The sequence below is a fragment of the Lissotriton vulgaris genome, chromosome 8 (genome assembly GCF_964263255.1).
Source record: "Lissotriton vulgaris chromosome 8, aLisVul1.2, whole genome shotgun sequence".
Classification (NCBI taxonomy): domain Eukaryota; kingdom Metazoa; phylum Chordata; class Amphibia; order Caudata; family Salamandridae; genus Lissotriton; species Lissotriton vulgaris.
This window is the reverse complement of record NC_141696.1, coordinates 670,618,775-670,643,811: the sequence shown is the minus strand read 5'-3', so window position 1 is coordinate 670,643,811 and position 25,037 is coordinate 670,618,775. Positions and strand designations below refer to the sequence as shown.

Genomic DNA, 25,037 nt, shown 5'->3' with positions numbered 1-25,037 from the left:
CCACAGTTCAGTGCTGTTGCAGGGTCTACGATGCCTTAGGTTCAGTCTCCTAAACACACCCGGAGGACTCCGCCAAGATGTAATTCCACAACAATTTAAAAGACATCTGTCTTCTAAGAGTGCCATCCCATAATAGGAGGGGCAGGTTTTACAAAGGACACTGGGTATGAAAAGTAGGTCTTCTACATCAGCAGGAAGACTTAATGATATACTCATATGGTTCTTTAACTTTGTATTGATTGTGCTCTATTTAATATGCAAGTCAGCACAACATCACACTTCAGAAGGCCAAACTGCTGCTGGATCAAGCCACTTGGTGAACGGAAAACCCTATCAGCCAACATTTTTGCTGTATGGGGCAGTTTCTCCCCTTATGAGCCTCAAAGCCATTAACTTAGAATGTGGTGGCCATATTAGGCGAGGGAACACCCCCCTCAAGCCTATAAGAGTGCAACACGATTTTTTCCCAGACCAAATACACAAATTCTTCTGAATCAAATGCTGCACTCAGGGTAACCGACATATGAACGAAGCCAAAGCCTCCTCTCAACAGTGCTTCAACAAGTATGCTGTCATGCCAGACCTAAAAATGCTGTAGTTCAAAATGTGTAGAAACTTGCAGAGATTCTATCTTTTCTGTAATGATCTATAGTATGCAAAAAATAAACACATTGCCATAAATATATCCGTCCAACTGATCATTATTCATTTTCAGAAAAAGAGTTCAAACAAATGCACACCCTGTTCTTGTTTTCCTTATTTAAACTGCAGCTGTAGGTATGCTTTGTGAACTGCTGTTCACTTTGGCTGCTGGAACCAGCCATTATGCCACCACAACCCAATTGTAACAAGCATTTGCAATACAATAGATCTCTCATTTACGAGAGTTTGAGCTATTTGCATTGTAAATGACATTGCCTTTTATTTTTGTTTTGCTTTTTAAAACATAAATAAAAGGCATTGTAATTTACAATGCCAATAGCTTTTAACTCTCATAAATGCGAGACCTATTGCATTGCAAATGCTTGTGTGTTCTGAGTTATTAGTTTGCATTCCTCTGAAGATTCCGTCATAGCAGCAGGGCTAATTATTCCAACATTATGACACGGTGGCACAGCCGCGAGCAGACATCCATGTACTGTGCAGCCCCGGCTCGGCCTCGTGATTTTCGGAGCTTGTCATCGTCATCACAGCGGGTAGCCAACCGGGCGAACACCCAGCACACTCTGCGATTGTTGAGCATTTTTGAGAGAATCAGCCTTGACGCTAGGGATATGAAATGTTTCTGGGCAGCCTGTTGGGTACTGTTGAAGGGAAGGGCGGGTGTTCTTTTGTTCACATTCTTAAACCCATGCCTTACATACATGCCTTGATGAAAAACCCATGGAGTGTCCGTTATTTTGATATAGGTGTGAGTAAGAGTAGAGAGGCCTTAGTTGGGTGGGAGGGAGGCATGAACATTTGTGTGAGAGAGAATGGAAGGGCAGTTCTATAGATTATGCGTGGGTAAAATTTGGTAATGCCCCTTATTGCCTCTTAAACTGCGTCCCCCTCAGAGGCAGGAGGCGGTAAAGGGGAAAATATTTAATTGCACCCTGAACCACCGCAGTTTCCTGTAACCCGGCCAGACGGGTCCTTTAAGAGAATGTTCTTTCTTTAAAAGGTGGTCATCGTTGGGGGAGGAGAGCAAACGCCACAGCAGAAGATCATGGCGTTTAGTGTTGTACTTTTATTACAAGAAGACATCACACATATTTAAGTGTTAAAAGAGCAGTGATGGTGGCTCCTGGATTGCGGTTCCTCCCAGGCTGGTAAGACGTGAGGTCAGTGAAAGCCTCTCCTGGGGCTTCACTCTGTCACAAAGGGCAGCATGACATGGATGGGGCTAGGGCGGGGAGGAGAGGAAGGCAGCAGCTGCTAAATGAGCCATCTGCCCAATTATTAAAATCACCATTACAATCGCACTAATTGGTTGTCTGGCTTCCTCAGCAAGGAGGCTGAGAGTGAGACTTGAGTAAACATGTGAAATTAACCGCCCCCTGCCCTCCCCCCCCTCCAATGCCCCCGCCCACCTAAATGTAATTATTATTATTAATATTTTTATTGAAATCCATATATTACAAAAAGTAGCATCTTGATATTCATTCATCAAAATTCATCTCTAACATCAGATTAGCAGCAAAAACAATCTCATATGTAGAACCTCGGATAGTCCACTCTTGGAATGTGAGAGTATTGGCTTCTCTATATCCCTTTCGCCTACCTGCACCTTCTCTGGGATCCTGGTTTATAGACCCCCAGGTGATTCTCATGACTTCTGCAATAATCTGTTAGATAAGATTTCCCTTTCCATCAGCAGTTCCCCCAATTTTACCATCTTGGGTGACCTTAACATTCACCTGGATGAAGTCAATGCCGTGTCATCGCAATGTCTACTGGATACCCTGAGAGTGGTACAACTGGAACAAATTGTGACTAGTCCCACGCATACTGGCGGCCATCTATTAGACCACTTTTTTACTAATCTTGAAAACATAGAGTGTGGTCAGCCCAGTTTTGTACCATGGTCAGACCATGCACTACTATCCTTCAGGTGGTCCCCAGTAACACAGATCCACAAGGCCGCCATTCTAAAGAAGGTCAGTCGAGTATGGTCTAGATTACCCGCTAAAAACTGGGAGGCAGCCCTGAAAAGCTGCCCGCCCGCCCCCCATGAGGATCCGGTTGTTGCCAATGAAGCCTTTGAGCATTGGATCAACTCCACACTAGACCCTATTCTGCCCAAAAAAGATCTATTGCACAGAGAGGGCCCCAACAAACAACCCTGGTACACCAAGGAACTTAAGGAACACAAACAACTGTGCAAACGTGCGGAAAGGAAGTGGAGAAAGAACTACGCAGTCGCCGCGAAAAACGAATACAGGTCATCCCTGAGACCATACAAAAACCTATTAAAAACAACACAGGCCGCCTACTACCAGAGCAAAATTGCGGAAGCAGCTAACGCCCCCAGGGAAATTTTTAAAATCTTTCAATCCCTAGCCAATACATCCAGGACTATTAGCCCTGTTTTGAACCCACAGAAACACTGTGAGGAGTTAGCTATCTTCTTCGCATCCAAGGTGTCGAATATCTACTCCGGCTTTGCACCAGTGATAGATTCCCCAGATAATTGGGAGAGCGGACAAAGGGGGGACCAGGAAGTAGACCCTAATCCAGTTGCAGATCTTAAAGTCCTCCCACCTCTGGATCTGGATGGAGTAGAAAGTCTCCTTGCCAATCTTAAATCAGGCTCCCCGGTAGATGCTGCACCTCCGGCAGTTCTGAAACAGGTAGCAGGGACAGTGTGCCCTGTGATAAGGCAGGTCATCAATGCATCTTTGGCCTCCGGTGTTGTGCCCCCCAATTGGAAGAAGGCTAAGGTCAGAGCCTTGCTAAAAAAACCTAGCTTGGATCCTGAAGACCTGGCCAATTACAGGCCCATTTCTCTTCTACCTACCATCAGTAAAATAGCTGAAAAACATGTCAACCAGGTTCTCTCGTCCTTTATTGAATCCACGGATGGATTACACTCCACCCAGACAGGGTTCAGAGCAAAACAAGGTACAGAGACGGCTCTGGTGGCGTAGTGGAGGCAGTTAGGGGCATTGTTGATGCAGGAGGATGTGCTGCGGTGGTCCTGTTGGACCTCAGCGCAGCCTTCGATACTGTAAATCACTCTCTCTTGCTGCATCGGCTGCGTCTCACAGGGGTCTCCGGAGTGGCCATCAAATGGCTCCATTCTTTCTTATCAGAAAGAAGCTTTTCCGTCTTTGAGGGAGAGGTGTCATCCAGCCAGCTGCAACTGAATCATGGCGTTCCCCAGGGATCTTCCCTCAGCCCCACTCTATTTAATATCTATATGAGACCTTTGGCTGAGGTGGTTCTTCCCTGGGGAATCCAACTTGTTACCTACGCCGATGACACGCAGCTGGTTGTATCCTTGGTGAGGAACGATGCCCTAAATCAGGGGATCAATAATCTGACCCCGTGTCTCACCAAGGTTCTGGAATGGATGACCTCCTCCTGTTTGAAGCTAAATGGGACTAAAACTGACATTATGCTTCTGGGCTACAAAGCCCCAATTAATTTGGACCCTTGGTGGCCTCACTGCCTGGGACCCCCCCCAGCACCCAAGACTCACATAAAAAGCCTGGGGATCTGGCTAGATTCCTCCCTTGGTTTTCACTATCAGGCTAAAAAGGTAGCTGCAACCTGCTACGGGCTGCTGAGAGTCTTAAAAAAAGTCCTAGACCTCCTGCCATTCGAAGCCAGACGATTGCTGGTCCAGTCGCTGATCTTGTCGCGGCTGGATTATGCAAACGCCGTCTATATGGGAGCTCCAGTCGGCACCATAAAAGTTCTGCAAACTGTGCCGCTCGGCTGCTCATGAAAGTCCCCAAAAGATGCTCAGCGAAAGCCGCACTTCAACATCTCCACTGGCTACCCATCAAGGGAAGGATTACTTTCAAAACATTGTGCTTGGCGCATAAGTCCATCTATGGCGCTGGACCGCCGATTCTGGATCCCCTCTTCTGTCGCCATCGATCAGTGAGATCTCTGAGATCCAACCAGCGGAGCTTGTTGGTAGTTCCCAGGATAAAGCTGGCGCGGATGGGTGGCCGCCGGCTCTCTGTGCATGCAGCTAAAGAATGGAACGCACTCCCAGATAACATCAGGCATGAGTCTAATCATCTCGCTTTCAGGAAGCGTTTAAAGACACACTTGTTTCAATAGTGTCTTCCCGTTCCCTTGGTCTTACAGCGCTGGGATGCTCAAGAGTAGCCATGCGCTATAGAAGAAGGTATTCATTCATTCATTCATTCATTCATATAATTTAACAGAGAATACCAATCAGGAATTCAACAAGCTGACAAATCAAAAGCTGCGTTTTAGATCCAACATGATCATACGCCTGTTGTCTTAAAACAAAGTCCATTGCCACATATTACTAACAATTTAAACCGATCCTTAGTTCTTACATTCCTAAAATATGAACCAAGTTAAAACATAGGTAACTTGATCCTAATTTATTTTTTACTAAAAGTGAAAAGGCTATTCTAAACTAAATAAAGTGCAACTACCCCCCCCCCCCCTACAGATTATAAACGTCGGGCTACCACCAATGAAAGCTCAAATACCAATTCTACAGATTAAGCATAACAATTAATGAACTCAGCCCATATCTTCTCGAACTTTTTGAGCCCACCCGTTCGTAAGACATACGCTCGTTCGCTTCTTTTAACCTGTGCCCTTTTCCGGATCCATTCGTGTTTTTATGGTATTAAATCTGATCGCCATCTTTGAAGTAGAAGTGATCTGGCGACAGCCATTCCAATATATAAAAGTTTAATTGTTTTGTCTGGTAGGCTGAGGTCTGGATCATAACCAAGCACTATCAACAGAGCATTGGGGCCACTTAATGATATACATTCTGTTGCTAAATAATCAAAAATGTTGATACAGAATTTCTGGATCAGAGGGCACAGTAATATTATATGCGTCCAATTGGCAGAAGGGTGATTGTGGCACCGAAAACACTGCCTCGATTGGTTCGGATAGGCCTTAGCTATAAAACTAGGAGGTCTGAACAGAAGCCACTTGCTGAAGAATATCATCCTCAGCCAATTAGCCCCTCTGACCATGCTGAAATTTAATTTATTAATTGTAGACCAAACATTTGCAATAATTTCCAACTCCTCATATTTTTCTCATTTAATTATAGCCTTAGCTTTTTAGATCTTTCCCTTTGATTTAGGCTAGACATTTTTTCTATTCCCCAGGTTTCTTTAAAACCGTATCTTCAAATAAGTCTTGAACTAAACTTTTTTGATTGATAATCTGGGTCAAGTCCAGATTGCTGAAAAACTTCCTATGAGCATTATCTGACCCCAGGAGAAGAAAATCACAGGGAATTAATCAAGACATTTCGCTTATATTTAACCATCTATCGTTCTGCAGGAAATCCGAACGTTTCCGGAACCCTGCCTTAGACCAATTTTGATTGATTGTAGACGAATCTTTCATTCCTGCCGCGGCAAAAAAACCTGCTATCAGAATTGAACTGTTAATTGCAGAAATAGAGTATCTTCTATAGAAAGCCTGATGTTTATAATAAAACCAATGTAAACACTTATAACAAACTAATTTAGGGGGATCTAAAAATTGATAGTGGGCAGTGGATTTGATGTTCTTTACAGATTAAATTCATTACAAAATATACAAAAAAAACGAATGTAATTCCTGCTTAAATCCAGACATATATTGTGCAAAATATGCATAGTAATATTCCTTCAAATTAGGGAGAGCTAACCCGCCCTCTGCGGGTTAGCTCTCCCAAGTGCTCTGTGAGATTTGGGGGACCTTCTTGCCCCAAAGAAATGATTTAAACATAGACTCTAATTTTAAAAAAAGGAATTAACGAGGACGCATGGAATTGCCGAAAAGAGAAAGTTAAAAAGTGGAAGCACTGACATTTTAATTAAAGCCACCCTGCCTAGAATAGATAATGGGAGAGAATGCAATCGGGTAAACAGATCTTGAACTTTTCTTAATAATGGAACAACATTTAGATCATGTCATTCCGTGATCAAGGGTGAAAAGTAAAACCCTCGATACCTCTTCGGATTGGTGTTTAAACATGAGATTATATCAGGGTGCAGATCACTGGATGCCCCGCCACCGCAAAGTAATATTTCAGGTTTTTTAAAATTAATTTTATACCCTCGAAATACCTTGTATCGTTCAAAAATCTGGAAGGCCTTTACCTGCACTTCCTTCTCTGGCTTTATAATAAGCATGATGCCATCAGCATATAATTTTATTTTGTCCAGATTAGGCAGCGGAGGACAGATATCCCTGTTTTTACTAATAGCTATCGCTCAATAAAAAAGGCAAATAGCACCGGAGATAGCGGACATCCCTGTCTGGTTCCCCTTTTAACTTTTACTTGGCCAACCTTAGAAGCATTAATAATAATGTTGGTCTCAGCATTCAAGTATAACTTCTTAACCAGCTCTGTAATTTTAGAGGGGATACCAAATCTGCCCAGGATACAAAAAAGTTGAGTGCCTCCACTAAAAAGTGTGTGTTAGTGCCAAGTTGCCTTCCAGCAATAAAATCATTTTGATAATTGTGAATTAAATATGAAGCAATTCCATTAAAACGATTAGCTAAATGTTTAGTTATTATTTTGTAGTCAGAGTTTAAAAGCGTAATGGGGCGATATGAGTTAGGATCTTCACTGTTTTTACCTTTTTTTTAAAAAGCTGACTACACTTCCTTCTCTAAATGACAGAGGAATAGGCCCACCCTCTAAAATTGAATTTATAACTAAAAATAGATAATCCCCAAATACACCTAAAAACGTCTTGAAAAATTCGGCTAGCAGACCATCCGGGCCGCAAGCTTTATCATTTGGAAGATATTTAATGAGCTCCCTTAAGTCATCTTTTGTAAAAGGGCTCACTATACGCCCTTTATCCTCCTCTGCTAGCCAAGGTAAATCATATCCCTGAAGAAAATCTTCCAATGACGATCTTTCAATTGGTAACTGTTGGCCATAAATATTCCTATAATGATGAACCATTATATCTCCTATTTCACCCGGATCCTCAGTGCGAGAACCAGAAATAGGGCATCTCAATGCTGCTATTTGGTTCTTTGCAGCCCGTTCCCTAGCCTGCCATGCCAAAAATCTCCCTGTGTAATTGCTTTCTTCATAAACCTTTTGCCTTTTGTGCTGGAAAAGAGTATCACTTCTAGCATAGTATAATTCAGACCAGTTCCGCTTAGCCTGTTCCCCCTGATGTTTATTTAGGGCCGAGGGATTAGAAAAAAAATCTATCAAGAGAACCTTGCACTTTTTGCTGTAATACCCGCTTATCTTCCTTCCTTTTCAATGAATTCTCTGCATCTTTACCTATTACTAGGCCTCAAAAGAAAGCTTTGAACGAATCCCATACCACGTGGAATGGTGCAGAGCCATGATTTCGCTCAAAGAACTCTGAGTTTCGGGTTGGAGACTTCTTTCTGAGTTTGTTAAAGGTATATCTTTTGAATTGCGGTCATTCAGAAATTTGTTCTGTCCACGTAATGGGAAATAAGGAAATACTTAAAGTGGTTTTGTTTAACGTGAATGGTCTTAATGACAAGAGGAAAATGCGGGCCATTGAGGCTTGGAGCAAACAGAGAATCCCTCTGCCATTTTATTACAAGAGGCCCATATCCCAGCCGGGAAATTCTCAGATTTTGCAATGTTTAGATTCTGGGCAGCCTACAGGGGTTTCACCTCCGCCTCAGCAGCACATAGAGGGATGGCGATCTTTCTGAGTAAACAGTTGCTGGCTGAGGCGGTTAATGTTTGCGAGTGATCAAAGTGGCAGATGGTGCTGGGGCACCTGTAATGTAGATCATCTGCCTTTGACACTTGCTAGTTTATATGCCCCAGTAGAGGATAATCCCCTCCCATATGAGGATCGTTTCCAATCATTAATCCAAGTCCCGGGAGATTTGATTGTGGGGGGGGGGGGTTCAATTTGTCAATGAGCCCCAAGATCGATTCCTCATCTAACTCAAAAAAACTATTAAAACTAAAAAATCTCGATACTGTACATAGCTATAGTTCAATGCTTGATATTGGTGACCCTTGGGGAACTGCATTTCCAACGGAAATGGCTTATACCTGCTTCTCAGAGAGATTTCACACTTTTTCCACATATTGAGTTTTTTCTTTTTTCCAGGAATCTAGTTTTTTTACAGCAGAAAATTCTCCAAAATGGGTTTTCAGACCATGCACTGGTGGTTTTAGAGTTAGAATTGGGTAAAGGCAGGTCAGTATTCAAAAGATGGTTGTTAAACCGACAATATCTTCTAAAGGAAAACTGGGTGTCTTCTAGTAAAATACAAATCCCACCTGAACGCAATTGTTAATATTGGCAGATCATTGAGGTGGCTGCTGATCCCAGCATGTTAGTTCTAAATCCAAAGACTAATGTGCGCCATCTTCTTACGAGTTATAATGCATAAGGCGAGCTCTACCGGACACCAGTTCAAGAAGAGAGTGGGTCAGGGTATCACTTGTCCATAGCAGTGTTTTAATGAGGCGCTGTGGTGCACCACTCCATGGGGACTTGCCTTCCCGCGCCCTAGCTCAGGGCAGCGGACATTTCTGGTCGGCAAGTGGGGCGACTGCTAACAAAGGGCAACTTTAATGTGGCTACAAAAATATACAGATACAGTGAAATCACGTGCCTTGCAACTTTGAGTCCTCACCAAATTGCAATACCGGTTTAGGTGACTGAGTATATATGAAAAACGAGGACAGAACTCGCACTAAAACCACAAAGCTGGTCAGCTGCAGCCACTAACGCCGCCTCAGCAGGGACAGAGTTTCACTGTTTGACTCTCAGCCCACCTGCAAAAACTCTTCATTTCTGCTTGCAGAAGTTTCCCCTGGAGCCAGTCACACCCTGCCATGCACAGCGTGCGGGAAGGCAGCTGCTGTTTATTTTTGCATTGCTCTTTCACTTTAAGTAAAGCGCAATGCAAAAATAAACACGCAGTTTCCTGTCTCCTTTTGGGACGGCCCATCCGGACTGGATCTCACGGCTTGTTTATATAAAATGACTCTTGAGATAAAAAATTGCTTCACGACAGCTGTGAAGCAGGTGATCCAGTCCAGATGGCCTGGACCAGAAGGCGAAAGGGAGGCAACGCAAACAGCTCATTTCCAATGGCAGCCCACCATTTAGCATAAACAGTGACACCAGAGAATGGCAATGAGGGGCGGGGCTTCAAGCCCACTTCTGGAATCCCTCTGTCACAATATCTCTCGCCAGCGAGCAGTGCATGCACTGCAATGTTAGGCGAGACCTAAAAAAGGAGGTTAGAAAGCAACCTTATATGTGGATTGCAGGTTTCAATGTATTATGTTTCGCATAAGGTACCCCCTAGCATACATCATCATATTTTCTTTATTTCGGCTCAGTAGAGCAATGTAAAACATTCAGAATCAAGATATAATAAAACATACAAATTCATAAAATAATGCTTAGGTAATACAAAAATTTTGGGAAAATTACAGACCGACAATACAAGTTTCATCATATTTTAAAATCCATTATCAAAAAAGAAAAATTAGTAGAAAATATTTTTTAAAGCATCCCAAAGCTAAAAAGATTTGCAAATAAAGTCAATTCAATTCCTGCAAATAAATTTAGATAAGACATAAAAAAAAATGATTTGAAACAAATCATAAATACATTTGGGACAAGATATTAGGTGTGCAAAGATATTCTTACTGTTTTAAAGAGCATTTGACCCAATGTGCCATTTTGCCGACAGGAATCTCGCTATTGAATATACCACACATTCTCCGCTGTTGGTTTTACATACTCTAAGGGCTGTGTGGTGGTCCCTAAAACCGATAAGTTTACAGAGAGGAATAGTCCAGAGTAATTGCTGTTTAGCATAGTCCTTACAAAAAAAGTACAATTGTTCAACATTCTCTGGTACTTGACAACTCATCAGGCACAGGTTCGATAAATTTTCCTTTTTCATCCAGGACTGGGTACACAAGGCCAATTGCAAGATCCCCAATCAAAATTTTAAATAAAGGGCACGTGCAGTAGGATTAATAACCATATTCAAGTATTGCTTCTACTCAGGTACACTTTTAAACATCAAGTAGGAATCTACCAGGGTGTCAGAGAATGCAGCAGAGAGTTTGGCTCCTAATACAAAATTCCAAAAGGACGTTTTCAGCTTATCCTGAGCACCACGGGGTAATGCAGAAGCCTGCAGCCAAAAATCTTCCAGACCCAGCTTGACAAGCCAATTTTCAATATGGACAACCCATGGAATCTTCCTAACATGGTGGTCATCTAATACGACTCTAATGCAATCCCTATAAAATTCTCATTGGTTCAGAGCCTCATCCAGAGCCTGGGCAGGTACCAGGTACTGGGATCCGTACAGGTCGTCCCAGAGAGCCGCCATCGATTCTTTAGAGCCCCCGGTGTAGCTCGCTGGCAGGAGTGGGGACAGCGGGGCAAGAAGTTGTACCCCAGCAACACCCGCACCCCCGTCGCTCAATGTAGGGCAGGATTCAGGCTCACTGGCAGGTGGGAGTCGCTCCTGCGGCTCTGGCAAAATGGCGGGTGAAATCCCCAGAGCCGCCCGTATCCGTTGCCTCGGGGAGCCCCCAGAGCCGCTCAGTTTCCCCAGCGCGGCTCGCTGTCAGCAGCGGGGACGGTGGGGCAGGAAAATGCACCCAAGCAAAACTCTATTGCTCGGTGCAGAGCTAGTCTCAGGCTCACTGGTAGGTGGGGATCATTACCATGGCCTCTGGCAAAATGGCAGGCGGGATCGTCTCAACAGACCACCTCCTCCGTCTCGGGTTTATCTTCGTTTTCTGAGCACCCGTGTACGGTCCAAAATCTGCAGTGGGCTATGAGCAGTTGAGGGGGGCACACAAACTGTGCCCCCGTGCATGTCAGTGCTTAAAAGAGCCTTAGGCCGACCCTGGGAAAATAAAGCAGTGGTAGCTTTCGCGTGACGTCACAAGTGTCTTTTTCAAGTACATCATACATATTATGAATTAAATAAAAATGTCTGATCACATATTCAATTGTCAGCTAGCTTCAAAAGCTAACATCAAGCTATACTATAAGCACGGTTATTATTTATAAGCCACGTGCCAACCAAAAAGTATTTTTGTGCAGAAGTAACATATTTTTTATTTATAATAGTCATTTTAATTTCATTGATTTATGATGGATGAAAGGCCTGTTAGTCACAGATGGAAATGTGTCATTGGTTACCGAGTAGGGCAGAATATTTTGTTTGAAAACTGCAAGCACTTGTCCTGTTTTTGCAAAAACTCCAGCGGCATCTTCATAAAATGTACAAATTGTGATAGGGCTTTTTTTGTTTTAAGGACACACATTTAATTTTTACCAGACCCCTTAACTTTAACACAGCTGGCTATTTTAGTTACTTGAAATTCTTTGCACTTTAAGGAGGTGAGCCGGTTCCTTATCTGTGTCATGCAACATGTGTCAAACTGAATCTTTTGAAATATCTGAGGTGTCTAAATTTAAATCGGTATTTTATTGTCACGCATTTACGCGAGTTTAAGCTATTGGCATTGGAAATGACAATGCCTTTCATTTATGTTTTAAAAACCAAAACTTAAAATAAAGGCATTGTCATTTACAATGCCAATTGCTCAAACTTGTTTCTCTGTCTCACCTTCATCTCTCCCAACTTCACCCTCCTTTCTCTCCACTACAACTTGCTGCCCCACTCACTTCACCCTTCCACCGACTCAATTACAATTAACTTTTATTCAAGTATTAATTATTTTAAAAAATTAAAAGCCATTGTTATTTGTAATATCAATACATATAAGTCACATAAATACAACACATATTGCATTACAAATGCTATAGGTGTTATATTTGCAAAAGCTATAACTCAGTGTATTTTGTGTGTGCAGCACAACTACAAGTTAACTGTGTCAGTCACAACTGCTCCTTTTTCAGACTGGTGGAGATGTATAGTGTGTAAGATACAAGTGTCCTCTTCCCTCTCGCTTGCCGTTCCCTTTCGAAAGCCTAAGATGATTGCCTTTGCTTGCCCCTTTTCTGCCCATTGCGAAGATGGAGACTAGGGATCCCCAACCTGGTCTGTAATGAGAGATACTTTTGATCAATGGAAATCACCCCAACTACTAACACTATCACAAGAGAGATGACCCCAAGCATGATTGCTAGTAGCAACAACTTCAGCACGCCAACAGGGCCAGCAACATAATGACGTAAAGAATTTTCCATTATGAGAAATGCCCACAAGAGTAATGAAAGGAGTCATAGCAGCAGGTGCTCTCTTAACTGAAGGAAATAACACCAGCAGAAAATATCCTTTATCCACTCTAAATCTGCTTTCATCCAAAGATCAGAGTTAAATACATTTTAGAACCACATTCATTTTGTCTCCAGGTGATGGTGTGTTTGTTTCTGAAAATGCGCACTTTTTTCGATCACGGGCAAACCCTTCATTCTTGAATCCATCAATCAAAATCCTCTGAAAAGCCTTTAATTTTCTTGCCCATGTATTGAAATCCCATGCCAAGGATACCAACTGCAGGGCCACGGATGTCGTCTGAAGCACCAATGATAGCTATGATAATGCCAGGCCACCATTATGCTAGCGCTTAACACCATAAGCCCAGATATGCTAACATGTCATGGTTGCCCATCATTATGCAGGACCAAGTTTGTGCCAGGTATGGAGAACGTCTTGTAGAGAGGGCCATGATTAGACTAGAAATGGTTATATTACGTCAAGGATGTCTAATGTTGTGCCAGGGGAGGCAATGACTGGGGCGTGGATATCCAAAATTATTATGCCAGAGCCACCTCTAAGTAGAGTTTAAATAGCTTTATGCCAGGAACAGTCACCATTTTGGCATGGTGCCTACCAAGTACCAAGGGGTCCATCAGATACCACTGGTGGTCCAAAATTCAAGGGACTGCAAACACAGAAAGGCACTATCTGCAAGGGATGGATACCACTACAATAACAGTGTCTCTTGCTTTCTCTCTCACTCTCTCTTTCACACACACACTCTCTGTTTCTTCCCCACTCTCTAATTTGTACAGGGCTGGAACAGTTCTTTCCTGACCTGAGGGGGCACAGACTATGTTGGTGAAGTGTGTTTTTTCCAGGCACCGTGTTGGCAGTCACACTATGGGGGACTGAGTGAATGGATTATTTGTGTGTGTGTGTGTGTGTACATCTGCTGTATGCTTTTGTGGGCATACAGCACATACATACTTCTCAGATACACCAACAAACGTATGTTCAATTCAGTGAAGAAAACCAGCTATGTGAATACACTGTATTTTCCTCTTTAATTATGTTAGGTTTGACCTACTCTCACATGCACCGAGCATGCTTAAGTGCTTTCAAATATTTTCAGCGCAGGTACACTCATGAACAAGAACTGACAAAGCAATAGGTTTCACCTTAATGGAATACGTGCGGAGATGTTGGTTTTGCCAATGTTTGCAGGGTTTCAAAATATAAAAGACAATGTTAAATACTAGAGAAAAGAGAAAAGCAAACACATACCTTATGGTATCACAAACTTGTTCATTGGATTCAATATTTTCAATCTTTGCAAGTGGTATGTTTATTTTGCAAACACTTTTCAGTCAGGAAACTGGACAGAAATGGAGAAGAATAAGGAAGTGTCACAATTTAAAAGGAAATGCTTGCCAAGGCCTAATGTACTTTTTTAAAACAAAAATATTTATAAGCTTTCCAAAGAGAAATGAAAAGAAAAGAGATAAAAAGAAAAACATTACAAACATAAAATAATGGTCCGATTAATGACAATGACAGTATGGGTAACTGTGCAGGAGCATCTCACATTTACAAACATCTTAGCCAGGAAACATGGCAGCAAGGTATGTTCTCCTTTGATGTTTGATATCCCGAATCTGAGGTAAACTAGCATACATAATTCAAACCGATGTGTAAAAGGGAGCAATGAGTGGGGTAGGTAGGCTCTTTCATGTAGACCGCTGTAGCTGGCCCCATTGCTCACCACAGTATATCATACCTTCTAGCCAGGTGCTAGCCTTAGGGGCCCATTCTCTGGGCACACACTGCTTTGCCAAGAGCAATTCAAAAGCCACAAAATGCCTGATGTCACTTTCGACATCAAGTGCATCCACTGAGGGCTATTTTAGGAGTCTATATATGTGCATCAATTAGTATAATTTGACTGTGAGTTCAAATAGATGCCGCCCGCAACTCTTCATTTAGTAGCCGATTTTCGAGCGAGCGCGATCATTCTAGAACTCTATCCTATTGAACACAGACTTATGCATGTTCCTCTGACTAGTTTCCAAATATACCTAGGCTCCCGGTCACAGTCCTAGTAGCCATTGAGTGCCGGACAAGAGTGGACCGTTTCGCCATTCTTTCTTTTGGATTAGCGAGAGCAATTACTACCTTTATTAATTCTGAAGGGTTATTCATCTATATATCCAAAGACCTGAAGATGGTCTAGTGGACAAAGACATCATTAGATCGAAACGTTGACAGCTGCACACATTCCTCATTTTATTGTATCAAGGGCAATGTTTTCTGTTTGAATTGTTCAGATAGCCTGTAAATTATTTGTGAAAAGTTGTTCACAATTGCAACTAAGAAGGATATTTCATCTCATATGACTAACTTCTGTTTGCATTGTGTGTTTTATGATTTTGTACCCTTTACATTTGAGAATTTTTTGATCAATATAAAATCATTTTTGAATACACACACCTGTGTCTTAAATCGTGTGTGAAAGATCTGTACATATGTAAACAATTTGAATTGCTCTTGAAAGAAATTGAATTACAAGCTATGTGATACAGCTTGTCAAAATTGTATATACTAATTGATGCAAATATATAGTTCAGTAAATCCCTTGTAGGCGCACCTACCTGCTCATATTGAACTGCCCAAGCCTTCAAGAGAGGATATGGCTTCCCATTTGTGCTAAAAGTTTAGGAGATGGCAGCATTTGCGTGCCAGTCATTATCGAGAGCAGAGCAACAGTCTTCCAGTTTGTCCACAACTGTATATCCAGTCTTTATCTGGGATTTCAACACCTAGTTCCACCTCCCACTTTAGTATAGCCCTGGGATATGTCAGTTTAGTCTCAGACTGCATTGTACGATATCGCATGCTGACCAGATTCTTACTGGATGTGGTAGTGAGAAGGAATTCCAGTGCCTTGTATGTTGGGGGCTGGCAGGGAAAGAGGGGGGGGTATTAACTACACAGCTCCCGAAGTCTAAGGTAAGTGAGAGCGTCCATAGTAGAGCGGTGTCCAGCCGTTATTATCACAGATCAGTGCAGGAATAGTCCCCCAGTGCAGATGTAGTCTATGGAGAGCAGTTCCCGCTCTAGTGAGCTGGACAAATGGGAAGTGTGTTATTCTGGAGAGTAGACAGGTCATCAGCAGGCTCTATGCCAATCCACCAGAGTGGTTGTCACCACGTTAATCTCACAGTGGGTACACTTAGGCAGCCGGCCCAGCCTCGCTCTCAGTGCATGGGGGAGTGTGGTATCTTATTCTACTGCTATATTACATATATGAGGGAAGGGTGCAGCTAGTAATGGGAAAAGTGTGCCTGGCCAAGGTTCTATTAGAGTTTAAATTCTGGTGCACCCAGGCAACCCTGTTCATATGGCAGGGTCGACACCTCCCAGCGAATTCTGGGCTGTTTGTTTGCTCAAGCCAAGGCGATCATATATTATCTGAATGTTTTAAAGAATGTTTGATGCAGTGTGACGGAGATGTTATGAAATAAATAAAGTAACCTGGACAGTATGATCATTTTCATTGTAGGCTATCTTGCCCATCAACGAGAGAGTCATGCATTTCCATCTAGCTACCTGATCTTCGATTTTTGCTAGAGCCACCGCATAGTTATCCCTACTTATCTGCACACCCAGATACTTGATTGATGCAAAGCACTAAGAAAGTGGGAACTCCAGGGAGCAAATGAGGGTGCTAGGCGTTAGGTGGAATAGGGTCAATTTGTTCCAGTTAATAGTGATCCTCGATTAGGTCCTGAAGATAGTGAACTCCCTGATGACTGGGCTCAAGGTTTTAGCTAGATAATGGAAGTGTAGTGATGTCGTCCGCATATAGGGAAACCAGAAAATTATGAGAGGGGAAAAACCAGCCTCTATCAGGGTGCATCGGCCTGATTGCAGATGCCACCGGTTCTGATGACAGCGCATACATCACTGGCGAGAGCTGCACCCTTGTAGAGTGCCCCTTACTTTTAGAAATGGGTGCAATAGCAAGCAATTCAATCATACCCTGCTAGTGGCTCACAATATAGTAACTTAACCGAGTTTATGAAACTGATGGGAAATCCCATTTGCGACAGGACAGCAAATTATGTATGCCTGTTTCAAGAAATTAAATGCCTTAGTGGCGTCTAAGAAGACGGCCACCACATTCAAGTCTGAAATCACCTATTTGCTTCACTCCAAAGAGAGATCGCAGATTGTGAGAATTTGAGCCCCCTGGTATGAACCCCGCCTGGTCTGGGAAGCACAAGGTCAGGAAAATGAAGCTTGAACAGGTTAGCAAGCACCTTGGCAAGTATTTTAGCATCTACATTGAGTAGAGATAGAGGGCGACAGGAGCTTGTCAGGTTTTAAGAAGGCTATAAACATGGCCTCTATTAAAGATGGAGGAAGTATGTAATTCTCCCCCACTTCGTTATATACCTTCAAGAGTTTAGGGGCCAATAGCTTAGAGAAGGCTTTTTAAAAGTCCGTAGGAAAGCCATCACATCCTGGGGTCTTGCAGGTGGGAAGACTCAATATCACAGGTGTGAGCTCCACCAGCACAATATGTGTGTCAAGGAACTGGCTCTGCGGTCCCTCCAGCCACGCCAGGGCTATGTGATCAAAGTCTGCAGTGTAAATGGTCTTGGCCTGGCTGATGTGGGACCTGTATATGCTGGAGTAATATTGAAGAAACTCTTCAAGTATATCCTCTGCTTCATATACAACCTCACTATCATCTCTTTGGATCTGGAGGATCACTTGTGGCATTCGAGCCTGGCTCAGTAATTGCTTCTACTCAGCCGCTCTGCCTTCCCATATTGCTCTGGCGTTTGAGGGCCTGTGGGTATGTTTTGCCACCTGGTCTGTAACCTCCATGAATTCATTTGGCTTAGTCCTGCCATCTTCTAGGCAGTTGGTGGGCCCTGCTTGTATGCTCGAAGGGGTTTAATCTTGGCCTCTAGCTTGTCAAGCAGTGTGTGCAGGAAATTGTAGATTCCATGCTGTTTGGCAATACAGACACTGCACAGATATGCCTTGAAGGCTTTCCCAGAGGGTGCCCACCCTTCTGACAGACTTGGCATTCACCTGAAAGTAGTGTATTATTTCGGACTTGAGCTCTTCATTAAAGATAGTGTCAAGGAGGGCCGTGGGATTGAGTCTCCATGTAAATGCACATTGTTTAGGTTATGGTACTTTTAACGTCAACTTGACTGGGCGTGATCTGAGAAAGTGCAGGGAGATGTTTTATAGCTTTCGTCCAGATGCCCACATCTTGAGTACAGAGCCAATATTCCAGCTGTGCCCAGGAGTTGTGTACAGGGGAGACATGCGGGCCTTCAGCAAGAGAGGGTTGTCTTAAATGCCATATATCGACCAGGGTGTGTTACTCTTACAACGCAACTATTACAACGTAATGCTGTTACAACGCAGCTATTACATCGCAAATACCATTACAATGCATGCCATTACAACGCATGGCATTACATAGCAGATGCTATTACAACGCATACCATTACATCGTAAGTATTGGTAAGTATTTAATTTTTTTTTTTTATTTAATATTTTATAATTGAATTATTATTAATTATAAAAAAAATATTTATTTCGTTTTTAAATATTATAAATTAAATATATTAATTTAAGTAATTTTTTAAATAAGTATGAGTATAGGAGTATATGTTTTGGGGTACTGATGTATATGTTTTGGGGTGTTTGGGTATTTTTAGGTTTTTGGGCTGGGTTTGGGTTTTGGGGTACAGGGGTGTTTTTAGGTTTTAGGGCAGGGTTTTGGGTTTTGGGGTACAGTGGTGTTTTTAGGTTTTAGGGCAGGGTTTGGGTTTTGGGGTACAGGGGTGTTTTTAGGTTTTAGGGCAGGGTTTGGGTTTTGGGGTACAGGGGTGTTTTTAGGTTTTAGGGCAGGGTTTGGGTTTTGGGGTACAGGGGTGTTTTTAGGTTTTAGGGCAGGGTTTGGGTTTTGGGGTACAGGGGTGTTTTTAGGTTTTAGGGTAGGGTTTGGGTTTTGGGGTACAGGGGTGTTTTTAGGTTTTAGGGCAGGGTTTGGGTTTTGGGGTACAGGGGTGTTTTTAGGTTTTAGGGCAGGGTTTGGGTTTTGGGGTACAGGGGTGTTTTTAGGTTTTAGGGCAAGGTTTGGGTTTTGGGGTACAGGGGTGTTTTTAGGTTTTAGGGTAGGGTTTGGGTTTTGGGGTACAGGGGTGTTTTTAGGTTTTAGGGCAGGGTTTGGGTTTTGGGGTACAGGGGTGTTTTTAGGTTTTAGGGTAGGGTTTGGGTTTTGGGGTACAGGGGTGTTTTTAGGTTTTAAGGCAGGGTTTGGGTTTTGGGGTACAGGGGTGTTTTTAGGTTTTAGGGCAGGGTTTGGATTTTGGGGTACAGGGGTTTGTGTTTTGGGTTACTTAAATTATATTTACCATTGTTAAATTAATTAAAATATGTTTAATAAATTAAATGAATATTATTTCATTAATTACATTTTTAAATTAAATTAATTAAATTAAATAAATTATTTCAATTAATTAAATTTCATATCAATTTTAAAAAAATGTACATTAAGTTAATTTTATTATTTAAATTAAATTAAATTATTCCCATTTTTTATTAAAATTACATTTATTAAATAGATATTATTTTATTAAATTAAATTATTGGCTATTTTAATATTTTTTTTTAAATTAATTAAATTAAATTTAATAAATTAAATTAATTATTTTACATTATTTAATTAAATTAATTAAATTAAATTAATTATTATTATTAATTTAATTTAATTTCATTATAAAAAATATGTACATTAAACTAATTACTTTTTTTAAATTAAATTAAACTAATTACAATTTCTAATAAAATTACATTTATTAAATAGATATTATTTTATTAAATTAAATTAATGACAATTTTAAAATGTCTTTTAATTAAATTAAAAAAAAATTAATTACAATAAACTAAATAACATTTTTAAAAAAAGGTATACTTACCTATACTTACGATGTAATGCCATGCGTTGTAATAGCATCTGCGATGTAATGCCATGCATTGTAATGACATCCGTTGTAATGGATCCCGCGTTGTAAAATCTGCGTTGTAACGGAATGCGTTGTAACACAACGCGTTGTACTGACACCAATCCATCGACCAGACCCTCCACCTGCATGATCGCTAATAATGTAGCTGCAGCTGTATTGTGTGTATGGGCCGCAGCATTGGATCAGTCCTTGTGTTTGTCAAGTAGCTGGTTAAAATCTCCTTCTGAAAGTATCTTCTAGGGGGCCAACCGACAATACGTGCCTCAAATGTGTCTTAAAAAATTCAGAGTTGTCTGTGTTGGGACTGCATGTGTTAATGATGGTAATGTGTTTCCATGTATTAGGGCCTCAATTAAGTTAAAGTGAACTAGCGGGCCACTGATTTCGTGCAGCAACTGGAAGGGTTTCCCATGCTTAATCAGGTGTACCTCTAGTATATGATGAGTAAGAGGCTAATGCATTATAGCCACACCATTTGGAGGCAAAACTGGGAGGGCTGCCCGCCCTAAGATGGGTCTCATGAAGCAGGGCTATGTCAATTTTGTGTATGTCCAGGTAGTATTTGCTGGCATGTCTGCGGGTTATTTAGCCCCCGCATATTCCATGTCAGTAGATTGATCTGTGCTCATTTACTAGAAGGAGATGCCGTGCTAGTGCACTTAGCCTCATGTGTTAAGACATGATGTGTGGTTTGCTTTGGTGCATGAAGAACAAATAGGTAAAATTAAATGTGAGGAGCAGAAACCAGTGTATACAGCACAGAGAAAGGGGGGCATATACCTGCAAAACAATAATGTAGACCACAAAAAACCCCAACCCCCGTAACACCAGCAACTCTACCCACCAGCAGTCATCTTCCCAAGTAAACCCACAGTATGGCGCAAAAACCGAGCCAAAAACAACATCAAACCAAACAGCAATAGTTTTAGCCACATGGGGGTTACCCCAAGGAAAAGCTGAGTGCTGGCTGGCCAATGCTACCAAAAAAGAGGAGAGTCTGCCGGGCAGGTGTAACATGGTAACCAACCACAAGAACATTCTAAGTAAGAATCTTCTCAATGGTGATGAAACTCTATCCCAAATGGGAGTAAGACATTAATGGAACAACCCATCTAATTTAGGGGATAAGGCAGTGGTATAGTTAGCGGAGGGGAGGCTTTTTTGGGGGGCTGCGGAGGTAAGCAAGTAGTGTCTGATTACCACCACCACCCCCGTGAACAAGGTGTCTGTCGGCTGCCAGACCTCCCCGGAACAAGTCGTACATCGGCCGCCACCCCCACCGCTCCTACCCGCGCCGGGTGACAAACTTAGGGTCCCCCCTGCTTGGCAGTAGGTCTAGCTACGCCACTGGGTTAGAGGGATATTGACCTGTGGACCATATGGGTACAGCCAACCTCTACATACCCCAAATGTTAACAATATGTGCTGGGCACACAGTACAAGGTAAGATATTTCGAATAGTCTACAGTCACATTGTATGGAGACATCATGTGTCCATACAGGAAGCGCAGCGGACGAGCGCAGCGGGCGCGACGATTGCGCGCCGAAGGCGCGCATAAGGCAAGCTCGTCTGCGCTCGTCCGCGCCGAGTCCGGGCCAGGGGCCACCTTCCCTACATCCTATGCCAAACATCCCATAACCTACAGTGCGGAGGTCCTCCTTGGCATGAGGTCCTCAGGTCCGGTCTGTGAGCTGCATCGCTACGAGGTAACGTCCCTTCCAACCATTTGTCCACATTGCAACGCCCCTTTCACCCGGTGGCAAACTAAATCACCGCAGCAGGAATACCGTATGTTTTCACTAAACTGCAGATCTCTGCCAAAACATAAGGTGGAAATCTCGATTCTACTAGAAGATCGTTCGCCGGACGCAGTATTTCTATCTGAAACATGGCTGACACCCGACTCTGACCCGGCTGTTGTAACCTCCCTCCCCTCGGGCTTTCAAATCATCCGACAAGATCGTTCGGAGGGTAGAGGTGGAGGGTTAGCAATTATATTCAAGGAACAATATCACTGTAGACTCATCCCTGAAACTATCCCAGACTGTGAGAGCCTCGCTTTCTCGCTGGAGTTCTCCCCTAACCATTGCTTTTCAGGCACATTGATATACCGCCCACCTGGTCCCCCTAAACAATTTCACAATCTTTTATCAGTAATTATGGCACCACACGTTAGCACTTCTGCCAACTATACCGTGTTAGGTGACCTCAATTTTCATTTTGACTCACCGCTGGATTCTCTGGCTATCACGTTAGCCGATGACCTGGCTGCGTTGCAACTTAGCCAACGAGTAAAAGCATCGACCCATGAGAAGGGTCACCTGTTAGACCCAGTGTTCAGTAACTGCGAGGACCTTGTGGTTGGGTTTCCGCTCCCCCTCCCGTGGACTGACCACTTTTTGGTGCCCTTTACTTGGTCTACTCAGAAATCCGGGCCGGTAAAACCATCGATAAGACTCACCAGATCCTGGGCACGGATACCTATAGAGGAATGGAAAAACCTACTTATGAAAGAACTTCCCCCTAACAACGAGGATCCATGTTTGGCTAACCAGGCCTATGAAAACTGGATCCTGCACTCTCTCGAATCCATCCTCCCCCTCAAGAAATCAACGGTAAAACGCCTTCATAAAACAGCACCGTGGTTTTCAGAGGCACTTAGGAACAAAAAGCGCCAATGCCGGCAAATCGAAAGAAAATGGCGCCTAGACTACTCCATAGAGGAAAAGACTCGATATCGAGAGGAGATAAAAGCATATAAAAGGGAACTAAAAGCCGCCCAAGCAGTGTACTTCTCTGACAAGATCTTAGCTGCAAAATCCAAACCTAGAGAAATTTTTCAAACCCTGCAAAAACTCACAAAACTCCCGTCCCCAATTGCTTTGAAGGAAAAGTCTGTTTCCCAGTGCAATGACTTGGCTGAATTTTTTTCAGCAAAAGTAAATAAAATATATGCCTCCTTTCCCTGCACTCTTACTCCCATCCCTCCGCTAATTCAGGATAAAATCAAGACCTTAGACTCCGCTCCAGCCCCTCCACCTCTGCTCAGTCACTTTCCTTGCATGGATCTCGAAGTATTGGAGTCCATGGCTCGGAAAGTAAAATCCGGATCTCCATCTGATCCGGCACCTCCTGAGGCCATGATGTTGGTCTTTCAGACTGTCCTACCGATCATTAGGAACCTGCTAAATGCCTCCATTGCCTCGGGCATTGTCCCTTCTGCTTGGAAACGGGCGATGGTCCGAGCGCTGATAAAAAAGCCCAATCTGGAACCATCGGATTTTGGGAACTATCGTCCGATTTCCCTGCTTCCCTGGGTGAGTAAGATCGTGGAGAGGTATGTCAATCTCCAGCTGGTCAGCTTCCTTGAGGATAACCAGCTGCTAGACACCACCCAGACAGGGTTCAGGCCTAAGCATGGAACAGAATCCGCCCTCCTAATGGTCATCGAGGAGTCCAGGAAAATCCTTGATCAGGGAGGATCAGTGGCAGTGGTCCTCCTTGATCTCAGTGCGGCATTCGACACGGTCAGTCATGCCACCTTACTGAACCGTCTTTCGAATGTCGGCATTGTGGACAAGGCGTGGCTCTGGTTAAAATCTTTTTTGCGCGACAGGTCATTCCAAGTGTTTGATGGACAGACAGTGTCTTCTAGCATTCCCCTGAAGTGCGGAGTCCCGCAGGGCTCCTCATTAAGCCCCGCGCTTTTCAACATCTATATGAGGCCACTGGCTGAGGTAGTTCGTCCGTATGGAGTTAAGATCATATCCTATGCGGACGATACCCAGCTGGTGGTCTCATTAGCGCAGGAGGCTCTTCAACCACGATCAGGGGGACTTACCAAATGTCTGGAGGAGGAGAAGACCTGGATGACTCAGTCATCATTAAAACTTAATGGTGACAAAACGGAGCTCATGCTCCTGGGCCCTGCCGACCCCACATTTTTCAACTCATTGTGGCCCCCCTGTCTAGGTCCCCCCCCGGCCCCGAAGGATAACATCAAAAGCCTAGGGGTATGGCTGGACAGGAGTCTTTCACTCAACACCCAGGCCACAAAGCTTTCAGCCACCTGCTTTGGAATACTCAGGACACTGAAGAAAGTTCTTCCTTTGCTCCCAATGGAGGCAAAGCAGATAGCCATACAGGGCCTGATACAATCACGGCTGGACTCCAACAATGTCCTATATCTGGGTGCACCAGAGTACACCTTAAAGAGACTACAGCTGGTACAAAACTGTGCCGCGCGTACGCTGCTGCAGATTCCTCGCAGATTGTCAGTAAAGGCGGCTCTGACCAATCTTCACTGGCTCCCAGTGCGTAAGAGAGTCTTTTTTAAAGCAATGTGTATTGCCCATCAAGCTTTCTGGGATTCGGGTCCTCCAATCACCCGTGACCTAGTAAGCCAGTATCACCCAGGTAGAAATTTGCGCTCTAGTCAGGCCTTCATGGCAGCAGTCCCCAGAGTCAAAAGGTCTAGAACTGGCGGAAGGACGTACGCCTTCAACGCCGCCAAGATCTGGAACTCCCTCCCGTTTCACCTGAGATCCAATCCTGATCTCGTTTCCTTCCGTAAACAATTAAAAACACACCTATTCAATTCTGTTTAACTTAACTCAGTTCTTTTCCCTCTTCTGGTTCTCAACCTCTTTATCCTTCACTGGTTCCTTTTTTAGCGCTTGGACGCCTCAGGGCAGCAATCGCGCTGTTTATAAATTCACTTTCATTCATTCATTCATTCATTCATCAATCACGTATGCGTAGAGAGCAGTCAACACATGAAACCCACAAAAAAGCTGGTCAACACTGTAAAGTGGGAGGGCAAAGATGGGTTCCAGATCATTCTACTTCATTTAAATTGCCCCCTGAAGAGTGCTGTTCACACTTTGAGGTGTTTCAAAGATGTGTGGTTTATTTTGTTGCATAATCCTGAGGCATGCCAGATAGACCATGGCGTATGGGATACCAGCCTGGCACAGCCTGCGCTTCACGGGAAGCAACTCACAAATAGCCTCCTGGATATTTCTGGTGAAGTCCAAATAAATGGAGATGTGGCCCTAGTATCACAGTGGATGTTTCTCTCTCGCCAAGTG

At 43.2% G+C, this 25,037-nt stretch overlaps 1 protein-coding gene across 2 annotated transcripts in view; it reads right to left on the bottom strand.

Moving 5' to 3' along the window:
* The window catches only part of TMEM45A (transmembrane protein 45A), a 628,573-nt gene that overhangs the window by 419,400 nt on the left and 184,136 nt on the right, over positions 1 to 25,037 (bottom strand). For both annotated transcript variants that reach the window (XM_086934543.1, XM_086934542.1), the window contains exon 2: positions 14,176 to 14,266. The gene's annotated coding sequence lies outside the window, so the exon portion shown is untranslated. The remainder of the gene's footprint in view (positions 1 to 14,175; positions 14,267 to 25,037) is intronic.